The 18320-nt window shown below is 38.8% G+C and overlaps 1 protein-coding gene across 11 annotated transcripts in view; it reads left to right on the top strand.

The window, feature by feature from the left end:
- The first annotated feature begins 204 nt into the window (after positions 1 to 204).
- The window catches only part of CCDC91 (coiled-coil domain containing 91), a 548164-nt gene continuing 530048 nt past the window's right edge, over positions 205 to 18320 (top strand). For 6 of the 11 annotated variants that reach the window (XM_077170416.1, XM_077170415.1, XM_077170408.1 and 3 more), the window contains exon 1: positions 614 to 771. The gene's annotated coding sequence lies outside the window, so the exon portion shown is untranslated. Of the gene's footprint in view, positions 394 to 610; positions 772 to 1164; positions 1182 to 18320 lie in introns of those variants that run through there. The other 5 variants (XM_077170414.1, XM_077170420.1, XM_077170421.1 and 2 more) reach the window with 5 other exon arrangements.

Genomic DNA, 18320 nt, shown 5'->3' on the forward strand with positions numbered 1-18320 from the left:
AAGAGGAAAGAGTAGCTGTAACTAACAGGATGTAGCTCCTGAGCGGGTTGTTAAAAGGCAGACATCCTTTTTCGGAGGGCAACCCTCGGTGAACAACTCAAGTCAGGGGTGGTAGAGCTCGGAGGATAGGGCCCCAGCCTGGGGCCACGTGACGCGCGTTTGCGTTGAGTGACAGGCGTGAGGCTGGGCGGGTCTTGGCGGAAATCAACTTCCGGGGGCAGAGGTGTTGGAAGCCGGGTGGTGTGTGGGGTACCCCAACTTGCGTGACTGGGGCTGTGGCCTTTTCTCCGGTTCTGGGGTCGTGCCCTGGGTGTGCGCGTGCGGGTCCCTGTGCTGGGTGGTCACCAGGCAGCGTGGGTGAGCGGCGCGGCGGCGAGCCTGAGCCAGGAGCAGGTAAATGGACACTCACTTTCCGGGTCTGGGTCTGGGGTTTAGGGGCCCGGACCGCGCGTGGTGGGCGGCGTGCCCGAAGGCGGCCTGGGCGCGGGCTGGGAGCGCCCCATCCGGGAGGGGAGCGCAGCCGAGTTTCCGCCGCCTACTGTCTCGGGTCCCTAAACCCCAGAGTTCTCCAGGAGTCAGGGGGGCGTGACCAGTCTGCGGCAGGAAGGGAGCTTGTTTCCGCGGGTGGGGAGCGCGGTGCTTGCCCTCGTTTCGTGTATCTGGACGTGCACGTTCCAGAATCGAGTGCCTGTGTTTTCGAAAGTCTGCGCACCTGTACACGTGATTACTGTGTCACTGAAGCCTCCCATCGAGCGGAACTCACTGTCCTTGGTGAGGTTTCCCCTTGTACTTAGTACGCCCGGGTCAATACATTGCAGCGTCCGTCCGCCACATGTTGCTGTAAAAGTAGCATTTCATGGTTAAGGCTGGAGCCAGTGACTTTGCCAAATCGCGAGGCATCCTTCAATCCTATAGTTGCGACCCTCTTTCCCACAATAAAGATATTTCTTTCACCTACCCAGGTTGCGTAGTTCGGGGTAAAGTTTTGAACTTGAAACCAATTTTTGGCTTTCACTTTTAAGGAGGTGGCAACTCTTGTTAAAAGTAGTGCTGAGTGTTTTTTTTTTTTTTGGTAGGATGTTGCTGCTGCCGCTGCTGCTGCCACTTTTACTTGCTTTTCTGATGAGAGTTGGGGCAGAGCCTGGTTTCCTGGAGGGTAAAAGTCTTGGCCACAGCCGTAGGTGACTCAGCAGCCCTATAAGAATTCAGACGTGTTCCTTCCCTCCCCCTCTCAAGTGTGCAGATATTGATGCCTCCTTCCTTTTCAAATATTACCCCGGTGGTAGTTGGATGATGGCTCATGAAAATAGTTTGTATGTTGCTTTGTGGAGTGATTAGGGGATCTGACATTTCATTTTTGACGTTAGGGTGGGCTAACATTTCACTTCAAAAATAAAGGCAAAAATCCAGAATCGTTAGTCGGGTGGGGTGACAGGGACTAATAGTAAATTTGCTGTGTTCTTTCCATCAGCAGACCCTAGACTTCTAGTCGTCTGTTTTGCTCTCTGCTATGGTTTCTTTTGCGTTGAGGGGATGGATGGTATTGTATGTTAGGTAAATAGAGAACAGAAGATGCACCTGTGATTGCACCTGTGTGGTGCCAGCTTGTTGGTAAATCATGTGGTAGACAATTGCCCTGGTTACGAAGTTTGGTCTTCCAGGCTGGCTAGGAGGTTGCTTTGTGGGCTGGGAAATCTTATTATGAACTGGTTTCCTAGCAACAATATAAGCCAAATAGAATAAACATAAGGACAAAGCAAAGTGGTGCAATTTACTCCTTAATTTTTATTAAATGGAAAAACGTATCTTCTTTTTATTGGTATGATCAGCTCAAAACTTTTTAGAGCTTTTTGTTTGTTTGTTTTTAATCATCTTGATACTTAATACCAGGCAAAAAGAGACACATTGCTTTTTTTTTTTGGTAATAAAAGAAGAAAGAAAGATGGTTACCTCTTAGCTTGTGTGGCTGTTACAGAGACAAATAGGATTTTGCCTAATGAGAGCATTTTATATTGTAAATGTAAGCTGCAGGTGTAAGATTTGTAAAGGATATAGGTTTATGATTAAAGAAAACTTTTTGAACCCAGCAAAAGTTAGGATGGGAGTAGTTTAAAGGAATGGGTAGGTGAGACTGCTTCCCTTTCACTACTTGGAAAGGGAGTGCTTAGGTAAGTTGTTTCCAAATGCTAGCTCAATGATAGTGCTACTGTAACAAGCTGTCATAATTTTTGTCCTCTATTGAAAGTTTATCAAGTTTTATTTTCTGTCTGAACAATGAGAGCGTAATAAAAAAGACAGCTCTCTTTAGATTAACTCTTTGTAGCAATGTCTGCTTCTACTTTACTAATGATAAATCAATGATTACATTTGTGATATTTATAAGACTTTTTGGTCTACCCCCCACCCCCATTTGTCTCTCCCCCATACCCACTAAGCTAGGTTTAATTCATTTAGATGCATATTTTCCTAAAGGACAAGTTAGGTTATTGAGGTTTAATTTGAAACAAGAAAAATAATTTTTAAATATACTATTCTGTGAACTCTGACAAATTTATGTAATCATATCCACCACTACAGTCCAGACAAACTACATTTCCATCCTCCCCAAAAGTTTTCTTGTAACTCTTTGTAGTCAGTTCCCTCCCCTCATCCTCACTTCCTGACAAACACTGATACATTCTCTGTCCGTATGGTTTTGTCTTTTTTGAAATGTTGTATAATGGCATCATACTTATGTAACTTTTTGATTTCTGGTTTCTTTCATTTAGCTTAATCCAAATGGATGCATATATCTGTGCTTTGCTCCTTTTTAATGCTGAATATTATTTCATTGTGTGACTATCCCATTTTATCTGTTACCAGTTGAATTGGATTATTTACCTTTTTTGACATTTAGAAATGAAGTTGCTGTAAACTTTCATGAGTAGTTCTTTGTACATTCATTTATAGGTCTTTGTGTAGACTTGTTTTCATTTTTTTTTTTTTTTTAGTTAAATATCTAGAAGGGGCATTCTTGGGTCATGTGCCAAGTATTTTAACTTTATAAGAAACTACTAAACTGCTTTCCAAGGTGGCTGTGATAATTTTACATTCCCACCAGCAAGATTTTGAAGTTTTCAGCATAAAAATCTTGCACATGCTTTGAATTTATATCTAAGTATTTTGTGGGGTTCTTTTGGGTGCCATTATAAATGGCAATCCTTATAACTTCCAGTTTTCTAATGGTTTTTTTACTAGTATGTATAAATGCAGGTGATATTTCTATATTGACCTTGTATCCTGCAACTTCGTTAAACTCACTTGCTAGTTTTAGTAGGTTTTCTAGTCTTGTTGGGATTTTCTACATAGTCATATTTTTTGCCACTAAAATCAATAAAAAAAATTGCTAGTTTTTAATTAGAGAAGTTGTAGGTTTACAGAAAAGTCATGTAAAAGCTACGATATTCCCAGATAACCCCCATTGTTGACACTGCATTAGTGTAATACCTGTGTTACAGTTAAAATAGTATAATAAATAGTTCATAAAAACCAGTCTTATTCTTGTACTATTAATCCCAGTCCATCGTGCAAAACGGAGTTCACAGTGTTGAACAGTCCTGTGTTTTATCTTCTGATTTTCATTCTAGTAACATACATGACCCAAAACTTTCTCTTTCTAATGCGTTCACATACATAATTCAGCAGTGTTAATTACACTCACAGTAATGTGCTACCATCACCACCATCCTTTTCTGAACCTTTGCAGTCAGTCTAAATTTAAATTTTGTACAAATTAAGCATAATTTCCCCATTCTCTACCGCCGGTCTATCCCCTGGTAACTTATGTTCTAGATTCTAACTCTGTGAGTGTGCTTTTTATAATTAGTTCATAACAGTGAGATCATACAATGTGACAATATATGTGCCTAGCTTATTTCACCCAGCAGTATGTCCTCAGAGTTCATCCATGTTGCTGCATGCATCAGGACTTCATTCCTTTTTAAAGCTGAATAATATTCCATTGTATTTGGGTATACCATATTTTGTTATCCATTCATTGGGTGGTGGACACTTGTGTTGCTTATATCCTTTGGCAATTGTGAATAATGCCAAAATATCTGACCATTGGTGGCCAAATATCTGTTTGAGTCCCTCCTTTGAATTCTTCTGGGTATATACCTAGTAGCAGGATTGTTGGGTGATAAGGTAATTTTATATTTAGCTTCATGAGTAACTAACAAACTGTCTTCCATAATGGGTATACCATTTTACATTCACATCAGTAATGAATGAATGTTCCTGTTTTACCACATCCTGTCCAACACGTGTAATTGTCTGTTCTTCTAATAGTGTCCGTTCTAGTAGGTGTGAAATAATCTCATTGTGGTTTTAATTTGCATTTCCCTAATAGCTAGTAATGGTGACCATCTTTTCATGTATTTTAAAGCCATTTGTATATCCTCCTTGGTGAAACATCTGTTCAAGTCTTTTACCCATTTTTTATTTGGGTTGTTTATCTTTTTTCTTGAGTTGTAGGATTTCTTTATATATTCTGGATATTAAACCCTTATCGGATCTGTGGTTCCCAAATAGTGTCTCCCATTGACGAGGTTGTCTTTTCGTTTTGTAACAAAGTCTTTTGATGCTTGTTCTGGTTTGCTAGCTGTCGGAATACAAAATGCCATAAACGAAACAGCTTTTAAAAAGGGAAATTATTCGTTTCCCAGTGCCTGCCCATGCCAAAAAAAAGGGAAGTTTAGTAAGTTGCTAATTTACAGTCCAAAGGCTACAAAAATGTCCCAATTAGAGCAAAGCTATAAAAATTCCAAGCTAAGGCATCTAGGAAAAGATACCTGGGTTTGAAAAGGCTGATGATGTTCAGCATTTCTATCTCAGTTGGAAGGGCATGTGGCAAAGTCTGCTAGCTTTCTCTTCTGGCTTCTTGTTTTATGAAGCTCCCTGGGAGGCGTTTTCCTTCTTTATCCAAAGGTTGCTGGCTGGTGGACTCTGCTTTGTGGTTCTGCAGCATTCTGTTTTCCTTCTCTGCTCTCTCCGAATCTCCAAAATGCCTCTTCTTTTATAGGATTCCGGTAAACTAATCAAGACCCACCTGGAATGGGTGGAAATACATCTCCACCTAATTAAGTTTAATACCCACACTTGATTGCCTCACATCTCCATGGAGATAATCTAATTAAAGTTTCCAATGTACAGTACTGAATAGGGATTAGAAGAAATGCTGTCTTTAAGAAATGAGATTAGTATTAAAACATGGTTATTCTAGGGTATTTAAATCCTTTCAAACTGGCACAATGCTCAAAAGTTTGTAATTTTGATGAGGTCCCATTAATCTTTTTTTTTTTTCTTCAGTTTCTTGTGCTTCGGATGTAAACTCTAAGAAAACTATTGCCTCTAACACAAGATGCTGGAAGTGCTTCTCTATATTTTCTTCTAGGAGTTTTGTGGTCCTGGCTCTTTTATTTAGGTCTTTGATCCATTTTAATTTAATTTTTTGTGTGTGTGATAGGGGTTCTTTTTCCTTCTTTTGCGTCTGGATATCTAGTTCTCCCAATACCATTTTCCAAAGAGACTATTCTTTCCAATTGAGTGGGCTTGGCAGCCTTGTCAAAATCAATTGGCTGTCGGTGTGAGGGTCTATTTCTGAATTCTCAGTTTGATTCCATTGGTTAATATATCTGTCATTGTACCAGTTTCTTGCTGTTTTGGCCACTGTAGCTTGGTAATGTACTTTTAAGTTAGGAAATATGAGTCCTCCAACCTTCTTCTTCTTTTTCAAGATGTCTTTGGCTAATTGGGGCTCTGTGCTGGTTTGAAATGATGTATGTACCCTAGAAAAACCATGTTTTAATCTTAATCCCATTTTGTAAAGGCAACCGTTTCTTCTAATCCCTATTCAGTATTGTATGTTTGAAACTGTGATTAGATCATCTCCCTGGGGATGTGATTTAATCAAGAGTGGTTGTTAAAATGGATTAGGTTGAGGCATATCTCCACCCATTTGGGTGCAACTTGATTAGTTACTGGAATCCTATAAAAGAGGAAATATTTTGGACAAACTTGGAAATTCAGAGAGAGCAGAGAAGAATGACACAGCCATGAGAAGCGGAGAGTCCATCAGCCAGTGCTTTGGAAACGAAGAAGGAAAATCCCTCCTGGGGAGCTTCATGAAACAGGAAGCCAGGAGAGAAAGCTAGGAAATGACGCTGTGCTTGCCATGTGCCCTTCCAGCTGAGAGAGAAACCGTGACTGGGTTTACCATGTGCCTTCTCATGAGAGAGAGACCCTGAACTTCATCGGCCTTCTTTATCCAAGTTCTCTTTCCTTGGATACCTTTGATTGGACATATCTATGGACTTATTTTAATTGGGACATTTTCTCGACCTTAGAACTGTAAACTAGCAACTCATTAAATTCCCCTTTTTTAAAAGCCATTTTGTTTCTGGTATATTGCATTCCCGCAGCTAACAAACTAGAACAGGACCCTTACCTTCCAAATAAATTTAATAATTGACTGTTCCATTTCTGCAAAGTAGGCTGTTGGAATTTTGATTGGGATGATGTTGAATCTAAATCATTTTGTGTAAGATTGACATCTTGATGATAGTTAGTTTTCCTATCTGTGAACACAGACTTTCTTTCCATTTATTTAGGTCTTCTTTGATTTCTTTTAGAAATGTTTTGTTGTTTTCTGTGGACAAGGCCTTTATATCTTTGGTTAAATTTATTCATACATATTTGGTTATTTTAGTTGCTATTGTAAATGGGATTTTTTCTTATTTCCTCCTCAGCTTCCTCATTACTAGGGTATGGAAACACTACTGATTTTTGCATGTTGATCTTATATACATCACTTTGATGAGTTTGTTTATTAGCTCTAGTAGCTTTGTTGTAGATTTTTCAGGACTTTCTGTGTATAGGATCACGTCATCTGTAAATACTTCTTCCTTTCCAATTTGGATACTGTTTATTTCTTTTTCTTGCCTTGTTGCTCTGGCTAAAACTTCCAGTATAGGGTTGATTAACCATGGTGGTGATGGGTATCCTTGTTTTGTTCTATATGCTAGCAGGAAAGTTTTCAGTCTTTCACCATTGAATATGGTGTTACCTGTAGGTTTTGCATATATGCCCTTTATCATGTGGAGGTAGTTTCCTTCTATTCCTCTTTTTCTAAGTGTTTTTTTCAAGAAAGGATGCTGGATTTTGTCAAATGCCTTTTCTGTGTCAATTGATCTGATAATGTGGTTTTTGCCCTTTGTTTTGTTGATGTAATATATTACATTAATTGATTTTCTTATGTTGAACCACCTTTGCATACTTGGGATAAAATCCACTTAATCACACTGTATAATTTTTTTTTTTTTTTTTTTTTACAGCTCAGATGCAGCTTCATTCAGTGTTTTAACATGATTACTTTACAATTAGGTATTATTGTGCTGTCCATTTTTGAGTTTTTGTATCTAGTCCTATTGCACAATCTGTATCCCTTCAGCTCCAATTACCCATTATCTTACCCTGTTTCTAACTCCTGCTGGACTCTGTTACCAATGACATATTCCAAGTTTATTCTCGAATGTCGGTTCACATCAGTGGGACCATACAGTTTTGTCTTTTAGTTTTTGGCTAGACTCACTCAGCATAATGTTCTCTAGGTCCATCCATGTTATTACATGCTTCATAAGTTTATCCTGTCTTAAAGCTACATAATATTCCATTGTATGTATATACCACAGTTTGTTTAGCCATTCTTCTGTTGATGGACATTTTGGCTGTTTCCATCTCTTTGCAATTGCAAATAACGCTGCTATAAACATTGGTGTGCAAATGTCCGTTTGTGTCTTTGCCCTTAAGTCCTTTGAGTAGATACCCAGCAATGGTATTGCTGGGTCGTATGGCAATTCTATATTCAGCTTTTTGAGGAACCGCCAAACTGCCTTCCACAGTGGTTGCACCCTTTGACATTCCCACCAACAGTGGATAAGTGTGCCTCTTTCTCCGCATCCTCTCCAGCACTTGTCATTTTCTGTTTTGTTGATAATGGCCATTCTGGTGGGTGTGAGATGATATCTCATTGTGGTTTTGATTTGCATTTCTCTAATGGCCAGGGACATTGAGCATCTCTTCATGTGCCTTTTGGCCATTTGTATTTCCTCTTCTGATAGATGTCTGTTCAAGTCTTTTTCCCATTTTGTAATTGGGTTGGCTGTCTTTTTGTTGTTGAGTTGAATAATCTCTTTATAAATTCTGGATACTAGACCTTTATCTGTTATGTCATTTCCAAATATTGTCTCCCATTGTGTAGGCTGTCTTTATACTTTCTTGATGAAGTTCTTTGATGCACAAAAGTGTTTAATTTTGAGGAGCTCCCATTTATTTATTTCCTTCGTCAGTGCTCTTGCTTTAGGTTTAAGGTCCATAAAACCACCTCCAATTGTAAGATTCATAAGATATTTCCCAACATTTTCCTCTAACTGTTTTATGATCTTAGACCTAATGTTTAGATCTTTGATCCATTTTGAGTTAACTTTTGTATAGGGTGTGAGATATGGGTCTTCTTTCATTCTTTTGCATATGGATATCCAGTTCTCTAGGCACCATTTATTGAAGAGACTGTTCTGTCCCAGGTGAGTTGGCTTGACTACCTTATCAAAGATCAAATGTCCATAGATGAGAGGGTCTATATCTGAGCACTCTATTCGATTCCATTGGTCGATATATCTATCTTTATGCCAATACCATGCTGTTTTGACCACTGTGGCTTCATAATATGCCTTAAAGTCAGGCAGCGCGAGACCTCCAGCTTCGTTTTTTTTCCTCAAGATGTTTTTAGCAATTCGGGGCACCCTGCCCTTCCAGATAAATTTGCTTATTGGTTTTTCTATTTCTGAAAAATAAGTTGTTGGGATTTTGATTGGTATTGCATTGAATCTGTAAATGAATTTAGGTAGGATTCACATCTTAACTACATTTAGTCTTCCAATCCATGAACACGGTATGCCCTTCCATCTATTTAGGTCTTCTGTGATTTCTTTTAACAGTTTTTTGTAGTTTTCTTTATATAGGTTTTTTGTCTCTTTAGTTAAATTTATTCCTAGGTATTTTATTCTTTTAGTTGCAATTGTAAATGGGATTCGTTTCTTGATTTCCTCCTCAGCTTGTTCATTACTAGTGTATAGAAATGCTACAGATTTTTTTTTTTTTTTTTTTTTTTTTTTTTTTTTTTAAAGGAAAGACAGAGAAGGAAGGAAGGATAGAAGGAAGGAAGTGAGGAAGAAAGGGAAACATATTTTAAAAATTTTCTTGTTTTATTGTATTTTGTTTCTCCGTTTTTTCGTTACATGGCTGGGGCCGGGAATCGAACCGAGGTCCTCCGGCGTAGCAGGCAAGCACTTTGCCCGCTGAGCCACCGCGGCCCGCCGCTACAGATTTTTGAATGTTGATCTTGTGACCTGCTACTTTGCTGTACTCATTTATTAGCTCTAGTAGTTTTGTTGTGGATTTTTCCGGGTTTTCGACGTATAGTATCATATCGTCTGCAAACAGTGATAGTTTTACTTCTTCCTTTCCAATTTTGATGCCTTCTATTTCTTTTTCTTGTCTAATTGCTCTGACTAGAACCTCCAACACAATGTTGAATAATAGTGGTGATAGTGGACATCCTTGTCTTGTTCCTGATCTTAGGGGGAAAGTTTTCAATTTTTTCCCATTGAGGATGATATTAGCTGTGGGTTTTTCATATATTCCCTCTATCATTTTAAGGAAGTTCCCTTGTATTCCTATCTTTTGAAGTGTTTTCAACAGGAAAGGATGTTGAATCTTGTCAAATGCCTTCTCTGCATCAATTGAGATGATCATGTGATTTTTCTGCTTTGATTTGTTGATGTGGTGTATTACATTAATTGATTTTCTTATGTTGAACCATCCTTGCATACCTGGGATGAATCCTACTTGGTCATGATGTATAATTCTTTTAATGTGTTGTTGGATACGATTTGCTAGAATTTTATTGAGGATTTTTGCATCTATATTCATTAGAGAGATTGGTCTGTAGTTTTCTATTTTGTAATATCTTTGCCTGGTTTTGGTATGAGGGTGATATTGGCTTCATAGAATGAATTAGGTAGTTTTCCCTCCACTTCGATGTTTTTGAAGAGTTTGAGGAGAGTTGGTACTAATTCTTTCTGGAATGTTTGATAGAATTCACATGTGAAGCCGTCTGGTCCTGGACTTTTCTTTTTAGGGAGCTTTTGAATGACTGATTCAATTTCTTTACTTGTGATTGGTTTGTTGAGGTCATCTATTTCTTCTTGAGTCAAAGTTGGTTGTTCATGTTTTTCCAGGAACCCGTCCATTTCATCTAAATTGTTGTATTTATTAACGTAAAGTTGTTCATAGTATCCTGTTATTACCTCATTTATTTCTGTGAGGTCAGTAGTTATGTCTCCTCTTCCATTTCTGATCTTATTTATTTGCATCCTCTCTCTTCTTCTTTTTATCAATCTTGCTAAGGGCCCATCAATCTTATTGATTTTCTCATAGAACCAACTTCTGGTCTTATTGATTTTCTCTATTGTTTTCATGTTTTCAATTTCATTTATTTCTGCTCTAATCTTTGTTATTTCTTTCCTTTTGCTTGCTTTGGGATTAGTTTGCTGTTCTTTCTCCAGTTCTTCCAAGTAGACAGTTAATTCCTGCATTTTTGCCTTTCTTCTTTTCTGATATAGGCATTTAGGGCAATAAATTTCCCTCTTAGCACTGCCTTTGCTGCATCCCATAAGTTTTGATATGTTGTGTTTTCATTTTCATTCGCCTCGAGGTATTTGCTAATTGCTCTTGCAATTTCTTCTTTGACCCACTCGTTGTTTAAGAGTGTGTTGTTGAGCCTCCATGTGTTTGTGAATTTTCTGGCACTCGGCCTATTATTGATTTCCAACTTCATTCCTTTATGATCCGAGAAAGTGTTGTGTATGATTTCAATCTTTTTAAATTTGTTAAGACTTGCTTTGTGACCCAGCATATGGATCATTGAGAATGATCCATGAGCACTTGAGAAAAAGGTGTATCTTGCTGTTGTGGGATTTAATGTCCTATAAATGTCTGTTAAGTCTAGCTCCTTTATAGTAATATTCAGATTCTCTATTTCTTTATTGATCCTCTGTCTAGATGTTCTGTCCATTGATGAGAGTGGGGAATTGAAGTCTCCAACTGTTATGGTATTTGTGTCTATTTCCCTTTTCAGTGTTTGCAGTGTATTCCTCACGTATTTTGGGACATTCTGGTTCGGTGCATAAATATTTATGATTGTTATGTCTTCTTGTTTAATTGTTCCTTTTATTAGTATATAGTGTCCTTCTTTGTCTCTTTTAACTGTTTTACATTTGAAGTCTAATTTGTTGGATATTAGTATAGATACTCCTGCTCTTTTCTGGTTGTTATTTGCATGAAATATCTTTTCCCAACCTTTCACTTTCAACCTATGTTTATCTTTGGGTCTAAGATGTGTTTCCTGTCGACAGCATATAGAAGAATCCTGTTTTTTAATCCATTCTGCCAATCTATGTCTTTTGATTGGGGAATTCAGTCCATTAACATTTAGTGTTATTACTGTTTGGGTAATATTTTCCTCTAACGTTTTGCCTTTTGTATTATATATATCATATCTGACTTTCCTTCTTTCTACACTCTTCTCCATACCTCTCTCTTCTGACTTTTCGTATCTGACTCTAGTGCTCCCTTTAGTATTTCTTGCAGAGCTGGTCTCTTGGTCACAAATTCTCTCAGTGACTTTTTGTCTGAGAATGTTTTAATTTCTCCCTCATTTTTGAAGGACAATTTTGCTGGATATAGGAGTCTTGGTTGGCAGTTTTTCTCTTTTAGTAATTTAAATATATCATCCCACTGTCTTCTAGTTTCCATGGTTGCTGCTGAGAGCTCTACACATAGTCTTATTGGGTTTCCCTTGTATGTGATGAATTGTTTTTCTCTTGCTGCTTTCAAGATCCTCTCTTTCTCTTTGACCTCTGACATTCTAACTAGTAAGTGTCTTGGAGAACGCCTATTTGGGTCTAATCTCTTTGGGGTGCGCTGCACTTCTTGGATCTGTAATTTTAGGTCTTTCATAAGAGTTGGGAAATTTTCAGTGATAATTTCTTCCATTAGTTTTTCTCCTCCTTTTCCCTTCTCTTCTCCTTCTGGGACACCCACAACACGTATATTTGTGCGGTTCATATTGTCCTTGAGTTCCCTGATACCCTGTTCAAATTTTTCCATTCTTTTCCCTATAGTTTCTGTTTCTTTTTGGAATTCAGATGTTCCATCCTCCAAATCACTAATTCTATCTTCTGTCTCTTTAAATCTATCATTGTAAGTATCCATTGTTTTTTCCATCTTTTCTGCTTTATCCTTCACTTCCATAAGTTCTGTGATTTGTTTTTTCAGTTTTTCTACTTCTTCTTTTTGTTCAGCCCATGTCTTCTTCATGTCCTCCCTCAATTTATCGATTTCGTTTTTGAAGAGGTTTTCTGTTTCTGTTCGTATATTCAGCATTAGTTGTCTCAGCTCCTGTATTTCATTTGAACTATTGGTTTGTTCCTTTGACTGGGCCATATTTTCAATCTTCTGAGCGTGGTCTGTTATCTTCTGCTGGCGTCTGGGCATTTAGTCAGATTTCCCTGGGTGTTGGACACAACAGGTTGGAAGATTTTTCTGTGAAATCTCTGGGTTCTGTTTTTCTTATCCTGCCCAGTAGGTGGCGTTCGTGGCACATGTTTGTCTCACGTGTTTGGAAGGGATTCCCCCGGTCACCGTTCTCCGCGGCCTGGAGATTTCCGATCCAATTCTCTCAGTTGGTCCGGGGGGCTGCGCGTGGTGGGGGCGCCGCGCGTGGTGGGGGCGCCAGCCACCGCGGCTTGAGGGGACCCTGTGGCTCCTTTATTAATGCCCCTATTGGTGTTTGGTTGTACCCAGTCCCTGCCACTGTCGGAAATTCCCTCCTCTCCCTGGAGGGGTGCCAGTTACCGGGGCCCGGGGAACTCGCCACCGGACCAGCAAGCCGCCTGTGGGGAAGGGGCACCGGTCGCCGGCTGCCCTGGCCTGGGGAACTTGCCACCGGACCAGGAAGCCGCCCGTGGGGGAGGGGTGCCGGTTGCCGACCACCGCGGCTTGGGTAGCCCTCTGATCCGAGACTCGTAGCCGGTCCAGGAAGCTGCCTGTAAAAGAGGGGCGCCGGCCCGGTGGCTTGGGAAACTTGCCTCTCCGAGACTCTCAGCTGACCCGGGAAGGAGGAAGGGAGGAGCTCCGGCCGCCAGCTGCCACGGCTCGGGGAAGTGCGCGCCGCTTGGGGATCTCACTGCAGCAGAGTCTCGCAGTCAGTGTAGCCAGTCCAGACTGGGGTACGCTGTGTGTCCATTCCCTGCCGTGGCCCCGGGAGCTGTTCTGCACTGTTTCTGTTCACCTAGTAGTTGCTCTGGAGGAGGAACTAAGACGCGCGTACCTTGCTAAGCCGCGCGTACCTTACTAAGCCGCCATCTTTGCCCCGCCTCTTGTCTAATATTTTTGAAGTGTTGTTGGATTTAATTTGCATCTATATTCATAAGACAAATTGGTGTGTAATTTTATTTTCTTGTAATATCTTTAACTGGCCTTAGTATTAGAGTGATGTTGGCTTCATAGAATGAGTTAGTTCGCTCCCCTGCTGTTTTTTTGAAAAGTTTGAGCAGAATTGCTATTAATTCTTTTTGGAATGTTTAATAGAATTCACCTGTGAAACCATTTGTCCTGGGCTTATCTTTGTTGTGAGGTTTTTGATGACTGATTTGATCTCTTTGCTTGCAACTGGTCTTTTGAGGCCTTCTGTTTCTTGTAGAGTCAGCATAAGTTTTCTTGTGTTTCCAAAAATTTGTCCATTTCGTCTAGGTTGTCTGTTTTGTTGGCATGCAGTTGTTCAGAGTATCCCCTTATGATCCTTTTTATTTGTATGTGGTTAATAGTAATGTCTCCCCTTAATTTCAGATTTTCTTTATTTGCATCTTCTCTCTTTATTTGTTTGTTAGTATAGCTCAGGATTTTTCAATTTTGTTGATCTTTTCAACGAACCATCTTTTGGTTTTTTAATTCTATTGTTATTTTTCATTCTCAATTTCACTTATTTCTGCTCTAATCTTTGTTATTTTTTTCCCTTCTGCTTGCTTTGGAGTTAGTTGTTTTATTATTATTTTTATTCCCTCCAGGTGTGCAGTTAGGTCTGATTTTAGCTGGTTTTTCTTCTTTTTTTAAATTTGGGTGTATGGTCTGAGAATTGATTCCTCATCTCCTGCAGGGAAGGTGAGCATTCTACCACTGAACCTTGGGTGCACCCTCTTCTTTTTTAATGTAAGCATTTAGGTCTCTGAATTTCCCTCTCAGCACTGCCTTCACTACGTTTTGATATGTTGTGTCCCTGTTTTTATTCATCTCAAGATATTTGCTCTTGCAGTTTTTTCTTTAACCCATTGATTGTTTAAGAGAGTGTTATTTAACTTCCATATTGGAAGTGGATTTTCCAGTTCTCTGCCTGTTACTCATTTCTAGTTTCATTCTATTATGGTTAGAGAAGCTGCTTTGAATGATTTCAGTCTTTCTAAATTTCTTGAGAGTTATTTTGTGGGATGTGGTCTATCCTGGAGAATTATCCATGGGCACTTGAGGAGAATGTGTATCCTGCTGTTTTGGGGTCCAGTTTAGGTTATATGCGTGCTCGGTCTAGTTTATTTATCATATTATTCAAATTCTTTGCTTTCTTATTGATCTTCATTCTAGATGTTCTATATATTGATGAGAGGGATGTTTTGAAGTCTTCAGTTGTTATTGTAGAGGTGTTTTTTTCTCCCTTCTGTTTTTCTAGTATTTGCTTCTTATATTTTGGGCACTGTGTAACACTGTGTAACATTTGGGCCACTGTTACTTATGGTTGTTATTTCTTATTGGTGGATTGCTTCTTTTATTAATATATAGTGTCCTTCTCTGTCTCTTATAACAATTTTTGACTTAAGGTCTGTGTTGTCTGATATTAGTGTAGCTACCCCCAGCTTTTTTTGCTTACTGTTTGTGTGGAATATCTTGTTCCATCCTTTCACTTTCAATCCATTTGTGTCTTTGTGTCTAAGGTGAGTCTTTTTTTAAACAACATACAGTTGGATCATGCTTTTTTGTCTATTTTGTCAACCTTTGTCTTTTGATTGGGGAGTTTAATCCATTAACATTCAGTGTTGTTACTGTGAAGGCAGTACTTTAGTTCAGCCATTTTGTCCTTTGGTTTTTGTATTTCATGTCTTCTTTTTGTCTGCCTTTTCCTTTATTGCAACCTCCTTTTTTGTATAGTTGACTTTTTGTGATGTATCTTATTGGTTCTTTTTTTATTTGTTTCTTTATACATGTATATATATGTATATATATATATATTTTTTTTTTAATTATTATTATTATTTTGCTTGGGCAGGCTCTGGGAATTGAACCCAGGTGCCTGGCATGGCAGGTAAAAATTCTGCCACTGAGCCACCGTTGCACCAACCTGTTTCTTTATATTTCTAAAATACTTTCCCTGTAGTTATCCTGGAATCTATATTACATAAGCTACGTCTATAACCTACAATTGAAAATGATACCAACTTAGTCTCAGTAGCTTGCATTTCATCTCCTATATCCATCTATTTCCCCTTTTTATGTTGTTTTTGTCCCACGTTACCACTTTTTATTTTGTACATCTGTGATCGGGAAATAAATGTTCTTCTTGTTCAGTTCTATTCTGTTTCTTATATTAATTGAAGTCTCTACCACTGAGACTTTATTTTTTCTCATTTCTCTCTTCCCCCTTTTGGTCAAGAAGGTGCTCTCGGTCCCATGATGTGGGGTTCTGACTAATTCCAGGAATCCTGTTCCATATTGCCTGGGAGAGTTATATGCCTGGGAGTCATGTCCCTCTTAGGGGCAGGACAGTGAGTTCACCAGCTGAGTTGGGTTAGAGAGGTCACATCTGAGTGACAAAAGAGGTTCTCTGGGGAAGACTCTTAGGTATAGTTATAAGTAGGCTTAGCTTCTCCTTTGTAGGAATAAACTTCATAGGGGTGAAACCAAAGATCAAGGGTTCAGCCTATTGAATTGTTCTTCTTCACTGCTTGCAGGAATATCAGGAACTCCCCAGATGGGAAAGTTGGATGTTTCCTCCTTTCTTCCCAGTATAATTTATACTTTTGTTTGGGATATATATATTGCAGCATTTGCAGTAATCTGTACATACCAAAAGAATCTCATGCCCTATTCAAGATTCCATGTAATTATGGTGTTCAAATAAACTGATCTTACAAGTTAAATTAGATAATGTGCTAACCAAAATATAAATTTTACACCAAATAAGCATCCCTTCCTTTGGTCTCACCCAGAAGTTGAAGTTTTAAAATACAGACCATATCATTCTTGACCCTGTATTCTAATTTACCTTAGTCCTAACCAGATCAGCTTCATTCGTATCTCTAGTTGAAGTCTGATCAGTTTTTCAGCCTTTTTAGTAGTTGCTAAATAGGCTAATGCTGACTCGCACTAGCTTCAGAGCTCCAGCTCTGAGTCTCAGGTGTCACACAAATGCCTGAGGTTCCAGGGAATCACCAGGTTATACAACAAAGAACTCAGCATCTCAGAATTAGAAATATCTGTCACAACTCCTGAATACTATGTGACTGCTTTAAGAACTTACAATCTAGAACCCTTTACAATAGACCCCAACCTGATAACCATGCTCTCAACTTCAATTCCCCAGAGTTTTTATATTATAGTTAGTCCATGTAAGTGAGGCCTGCTGATATCTGTTTTTTTTGTTTGTTTCTGACATTTTATTCAACATACTGAGTCCTCAGAGTTCATTGACCTAGTTGCATGCCTCACAATTTTATTCCTTCTTGCAGCCACTCAGTAGTCCATTGTATGTATACACCACAGTTCCCCCTTCCACTCCTCAGTTGATGTGCTCTTAGACCACTTCCATCCATTGTAAATCTGAGAACACTGCCACCATTAACACCACTGTGCAAGTGTCCATTCATTTCCCCACTTTCAGTTCCTCTAAGTGTATGCCTAGCAACAGGATTGCATGATCATACGGCAAACCCACCACACTACCCTCCGGATGGGCTGCATCCTACCAACAAAGAATAGGTAAATCTCTTTCTCCACATTTTCTCTAGCACTTGTATCTCTCTCTTCATTTTTAAACAGTTTTATTTGCATATCATACAATCCAACCTAAGTAAAAAACCATTGCTTCCTGGTCCAGTCACGTGTGCCTTCACCACCACAATCAGTATGAGGTCATTTCCTTTTTTTCTGCAAAGAATCCCATATCTCTTCTCCATATCCCGTGCTTGTTGACCTTTAGTTTTGGCCTATTGTCTTTGTTACATTCGGTGGAAGTACATTATGGTGTTCTGTTAATTATAGCCCCTAACTTGCCTTGATTCTATTTTTTTCCTGCCTACCATCTCATTTTCAGGATCTTGCAATGTTGACATTAGTTTGTGCTCTCTCATGCAAAAACATTCCCATGTTTGTACATTTTATCAACATCATTGTCCACTGGAGGCATTCCTAAGTTATACCATCTCAGTCTTTATCATCTGTCTGTCCTTTAGCTTCATTCAAAGTATTTATATTACTGTGCTACCATCAGATAGTATTTTGCTATCCATTTCTGAATCTTTACAATCAGTCCTGTTGCAGTTCTGTACTCCTTCAGCACCAAATGTACAATCTTAACCCTCTTTCTATCTCCTGATAACCTATGTTCTTAACTTTAACTCTCAAAGTTCACTCATTAATGTTAGTCGTAATTTTGAGACCATATAGTATTTGTCCTTTTGTTTTCTGCTTAATTTCACTCAGCATAATGTCCTCAAGGTTTGTCCACATTGTTACATGCTTCATGACTTTATTCTGTTTTACAGATGCGTAATATTACATCCTATGTATAAACCACAGCTTGTGGAGCCATTCTTCCGTTGGTGGACATTTGGGCTGTTTCCATGTCTTAGCAGTTGTAAATAATGATGCTATAAACATTGAGATGTGCAAATGTCTGTTTGTGTCCTTGCCTTTCATTCCTCTGAATATATACCTAGTAATAGTATTGCTGGATTGTAAGTTCCGTTTGTTTTGTGCAAACTTTTCTGCCTAGCTCCTATGATGTATATAAATTCTTTCTCTTACTCATGACTTGTTTTCCTTACGCTTTTCAGTTCTGGGACCTGTCCTATCTTACAGCAATTCAGTGTAACCCTGTTTTTAAATTTATTTCTATG

The sequence above is a fragment of the Tamandua tetradactyla genome, chromosome 7, assembly GCF_023851605.1.
Source record: "Tamandua tetradactyla isolate mTamTet1 chromosome 7, mTamTet1.pri, whole genome shotgun sequence".
Classification (NCBI taxonomy): Eukaryota; Metazoa; Chordata; class Mammalia; order Pilosa; family Myrmecophagidae; genus Tamandua; species Tamandua tetradactyla.